The following is a 6000-nucleotide window of genomic DNA, read 5'->3' on the forward strand; positions in this document are numbered from 1 at the left end:
AAATCCACCGTGATTCAATAAAAACATGAAAACTTCCAAGTGGTGTGAAAACTTTTCATCAGCACTGTAACTATTGCTGAGAGGCACTGCTAGACTTGTGGAAGGAATCATTATGAGCAAAGGTATCAGGCCAGAGGCAGCCTCAGTGAAGCTTGACACAAAGTTCTCCATTTACTTGCAAAACCAAAATGTTGTGAACTGCTGGAACTGTTTATCAGAAGTTCCAGCATTGTGCAGATAAGCACCCTGCGCAGGAAGGAAGCAAATTTCAAAAGCTTTCATACTGCAATCCAAGTCACTTTGTTGTTGTAAACCATCTTTGTTTAATGTTGAAACTACTGTCAAAGTTTGCACTTCTGAAACTTAACAAATATTTATCCTTGTCTCAAAGCTTCTAACCTGCAAGCTTGTGTGTACATTTTTTAAATATATACTTAGTAACTTGAAATTGCTGAACTACCAGAACTCAAAATTTTACTTTGACTTTTTTCACTTATAGCCCTGTCTGTGTGCTATGTAAGAAGGCACAAAGTATCATAATGTAGGAATTGGAAACCTGAAACAAGAAATACAAGATGCTGGAAACCTCGACGAGTCAGTTCAGGGTTCAGGTTGAAAAGCCTTTAACAGAACTGAGATAGAGACAAATCTGTTTAGAGATACAAGAATGATGCTGGAATCTGAAGCCAACAGCAAGTTGCAGGAAGAACTTAGCAGAGCAGGCTGCTTCAGTGAAAAGATATTTTATAAACAAAATAACTTCATTCAAACACAAACAATTCAACAATACGGCATTGGAAGCCATTACTTTCACAGACAATACATTCAGTGGTGTTAATTTGCATTGTTAAAACTAATTAGTACAGTTGCCTCTAATCTGGCCCTCTGGAGTGATATGCTAATACAATATTTGAAGAGCTCCCACATCCCCACAATGCTTCCCTGTCCAGTAGCAGAAGAACCCTGGACTGTGGTCCTTCCTCACTGAGCCCTATTGTTGGATGTAGCAAGTTTCTGTTTTTCCCTCAGCATGTACTCCTGCAACCTGGAATGTGTCACCAGCAGTGAAAACCTGTTCAATATACTGGGAGACCAACAAGTTTCAGCAAAACAAAGGGCGTCTTTCACAGAGTTGATGATCTTCCAGCAGCTGTTGGTGACCATCTGTGTGTATCCTGGGAACAGCCCATATATCTGAGTCCTCTGTTACACAGCTGCTCAGAATGAGCCAAGGACCCTTACACCTTTCTCCACACCCTCTTCACAAACCCACAGTCCATAAAGAGGTGAGTAACCACCTCATTGCAAGTCAGTCAATCTGGGGAAAGCATACGTTGAGAGTACGGTCCAGATTCTGCAGGAAGAATCCATCTGGGAGATCCCCTCTCACCTCTGGTGAAACCAGGTTGGAGTTTGTGGGTGAGATCTAACAATTCCTCACCACTGACATAACCTTCTCAAAACTACCTACTTCTCCATCTTTGTATCATCCACTAACTTTGCCACACATGCATAATTCCACCATCCAAATTATTGACATATGACATAAAAGGAAGCAATCCCAACACAGATCCATTTGGAAAACCATTAGTCACCAGCGGCCAACCAGCAAAATCTCTCTTTCTTCCCCATTCTTTGCCACCTGTCATTCAACCAATGCACTATCCACGTTACTATCTTTCCTGTAATACCATGGGCACTTAACGTTAAGAAGCCTCATGGAAGGCTCCTTATCAGAGGCCTTCTGAAAATCCAAGTACACAACATCCACTGACTCTCCTTTGTCTATCCTGCTTGTTACTTCTTCAAAGAATTCCAACAGGCGAGACTTTCCCCTAAAGGAACCAAATTGAATTTGACCTATTTATCATGAGCCTGCAAATACCCTAAAACCACATCCTTAACAATTGACTCCAACATCGTCTCAACCACTGAGTTCAGACTAACAGGCCTGTGTTATCCTTTATTCTGTCTCTCTCCCTTCTTGAAGAGTGGAATGACATTTGCAATTTTCCATTCCTCTGCATCAAGGCCAGCATTAACTGATTTTTGAAAGATCAGTAGTAATGCCTCCACAACAGCCAGCTCTTTCAGAACCCTGAGGAGTATACCATCTGGTTCAGGTGACTTATCTACTTTAAGACCTTACAGGTTCCCAAGGTCCTTCTCCTTAGCAATGGCAACTTTACACACTTCTGAGCCCTGATACACTCAAACATCTGGAATATGACTGGTGAATTCAGTTGTGGAATCTAATGCAAAATACTTATTCTGTTCATTTGCCATTTCCTTATCCACCATTTCTACCTCTGCAGCATCCAGTGGTCTGAAATCTACTATTGCCTTTCTTTCACACTTCATGTATCTGAAGAACCTTTTGGTATCCTCTTTTTTATGATTGACTACCTTTGTTTTCCTATTTTATGACTTTTTTAGTTGCCTTCTGCTTGTTTATAAAAGCTTCTCAACTCTCTCACTTCCCAATAATTTTACAATATTGCATGCCCTCACTTTTGCTTTTATGATGGCTTTAACTTCTCTTGTCAGCCACGGTTGTATAATCCTGTCTTTTAGAATACTTCTTCCTCTTCGGAATTTGTATATCCTCCACCTTCCAAATCGCTCCCAGAAACTCCAGCCTTTACTGCTCTGCTGTCAACACTGCCAGTGTTCTTTTCCAATCAACTTTGGCCATCTCCTCTCTCATGCCTCTATAGTTCCCTTTACTCCACTGTAATACTAAAGTATATGACTTACACTTCTCCTTCTCAAATTGGAGGGTGAATTCTACCATATTATAATCACTTACCCAAAAGGTTCCTTTACCTGAAGCTATCTAATCAATTCCAGTTCATTACACAATATCCAGCCCAAAGTTGTTTATCCCTTGTGGGCTTTACCATGGGCTGCTCTGAAAAGCCATTTCCTGGGCATTCTAGATCATGTGATCCAGCACAAACCTGATTTTCTCAATCTACCTGCATATTGAAATACCCCATGACAATCAGGACATTGGCTTTTTGGCATGTATTTTACATCTCCCATTGTAGTTTGTAGACCACATCAGTACTACTATTGGAGATCTGTATATAGCTCCCATCAGGGCCTTTTTCAGCCTTGAAGTTGCTAAACTCTACCCACAATGATTCTACACCTTCTGCCCCTATGTCACCTCTTTCTAATGATTTCATTTCATTTTGGTCAACAGAAACACACCAACTCCTCTGCTTACCAGCCTGTCCTTTCGATACAATGTGAATCCTTTGACAGTAAGCGCCTAGTTATAGTCTGCTTTCAGCCACAATTCAGTGATATCTACGTCTTACATGCCAATCTGTAACTGCAAATATGTCTACCTTATTCCGTATTCTATGCACACTCAAATATAACATTTTCAGTTCTTTATTTACTCTTTTGATTTTGTCTGCCTTTCACATTTCAACTCATCCTGTTGACTGCAATTTTGCCCTATTAACTGCCTCATTACACATTGCCTCTGATTGTAAAACAACTACCTCTTCCTCAACACTGTCATTCCAATTGTCGCCCCATTGTCAAATTAGTTTAAACCCTTCCAAACAGCTCGAGCAGACCTGCTCTATTACCCCTCAGGTTCATGTGTAACCTGTCCCTTATGTACAGTTTGTAGGCATCCCAATGATCCATAAATCTGAAATCCTGCCCCCTGCACCAGTTTCTAAGCCACACATTTATCTCTGTACCATCCTATTCTTGCTGTCACTGACACATGACACAGGCAACAATCCAGACTTTACTAGCATGGAAGTCCTGTTTTTCAGCTTTCTACCTAGTACCTCAATATTTTGTCTTCAGCACCTCCTCAGGTTCCCTACCAATACCATTGGTGTCAATATGTACCAAGACTCCTTGCTGCTCACCCACCACAGTGAGAATGCCGTGGACCCAATCTGATATCTGACCCTAGCAACTGGGAGTCAACTTACTACCTGGACGTCTCTATCATATCCACAGAATCTCTTCTGTTCTTCTGACTATGGAATCTCCGATCAGCACTGCAGTCCTCTTCATCACTCTTCTCTTCTGAGTCAGACTCCGTGCCAAAGACCCATAAGACATAGGAGCAGAATTAGGCCATTCAGCCCATTGAATCCACTCTGTTATTTTATCGTGGCTGATTCTGGATCACATTCAACCCCAAACACTTGCCCTTTCACTATATCGCTTGATGTACCAACCAATCAGGAATCTATGTACTTCAACTTTGAAGCTGTGCCGTTTAGTTCTGGATACCCTACCAGAGTAATGACCCTCTCCACATCCACCTTATCTAGTCCTTTCAATATTCAGTAGGTTTCAATGAGATCCCCACACATTCTTCCAAATTCCAGTGAGTACAAGCCCAAAACTGCCAATCGCACCTCATATTTTAAACCCTTCATTCCTGGAATCATCCTTGTGAAACTCCTCTGTACTCTCACCAATGACAATACACCCTTTCTGAGATGAGGGACCAACAACTGTTGGCAATACTCCAAGTGCTGCCTGTCCAGTGTCTTACAAAGCTTCAGCATTATTTCCTTGTTTTTATACTCTATTCCCCTTGAAATAAATGCCAACATTGCATTTGCCATCTTTACTACAGACTCAACCTGTGAATTAACCGTCTGGGACTCTTGCATGAAGACTCCTAAGTTCCTTTGCACCTCTGATGTTTCAATTTTCTCTCCATTTAGATAATAGTCTGCACTAGTGTTACTTTTTATCAAAATGCATTATCATATCTTTCACAACACTGCATTCCATCTGCCAATTCTTTGCCCATTCTTCCAATTAGTCTGTGGTGCTGCAATCACATTGCTTTCTCAGTGTTATCTATCCTTCCACCTATCTTTGTATTATCTGCAAACTTTTCCACAAGGCCATCAAGTCCATTGCTTAAATCATTGAAAAACAATGTGAAAAGTAGAGGTCCCAATACTGACCCCTAAAGAACACCAGTAGCTACTGGCAGCCAACCAGAAAAGGCTCCCTTTTCACCCACTCGCTACCTCCTGCCTGTCAGCTATTCCTCTATCCATGCCAGTATCTTTCCTGTAACACCACAGGATTTTATCTTGTTAAGCAATCTCTTGTGGCATCTCATCAAATACCATCTCAAAATCTAAGTAGATGACACCCACTGCCTCTCCTTCATCTACCCTGCTAGTTACTTCCTCAAAGAATTCTAACAGATTTGTCAGGCTAGGTTTTCCTTTACAGAAACCATGCTGACTTTGACTTATCATTTGTCTCCAAGCACCCCAAAACCTTGAGCTTAGTAAGGAATTCCAACACTTTACAAACCACTGAGGTCAGGCTAACTGGCCCATAATTTCCTCTCAATTGTCTTTTTCCCTTTTTAAAGAGAGGACATTCGCAATTTCCAAGTCCACCGGCACCCTGCAAAATCAAGATGAGAGATCATGACCGATGCATCCGTTATCTCTTCAGCACCAGTTTTTCAGACATTGGGATGCAGTCCATTTGGTCCAAGTGACTTATCCACCTTAAAACCACCTTAAGAAGGAGAAATTTATTTAGCCAGGGAGTTGTGAACACATGAATTTCATTCCCATAGATTGCTGTGGAGGTCAAATCTCTGGGTATATGTAGAGCAGTGGTTGATAGATGCTTAATTTGTAAGGTTTTACAGTTTACGGAGAGAAGGCAGGAGAATGGCTTGAAAGGGGAAAATAATCCCCTTCAATGTTGGAGCAGAGTCACAGGGCTCATGGCCTAATTCTGCTACAGGGTCTGAAGGTCCATTACATTATCAAGTGCTCTAACATCCCTGATATGTCCTATGCTGATTTAACTTTCAAAAATGCAGCATCTCACACTTATCATTTTTGAAGAGCAAGTGCCAATCTTTGGCTCACTTCCCTAACTGATCAGATTTAATATGTCATCTGAAACACTTGAAAATATCTATTCTGGAGAGCATTCTTACTGGCTGCAGCACCGTCTGGTATGGGGGGG

This window comes from Hemitrygon akajei, chromosome 10 (genome assembly GCF_048418815.1).
Source record: "Hemitrygon akajei chromosome 10, sHemAka1.3, whole genome shotgun sequence".
Classification (NCBI taxonomy): Eukaryota; Metazoa; Chordata; class Chondrichthyes; order Myliobatiformes; family Dasyatidae; genus Hemitrygon; species Hemitrygon akajei.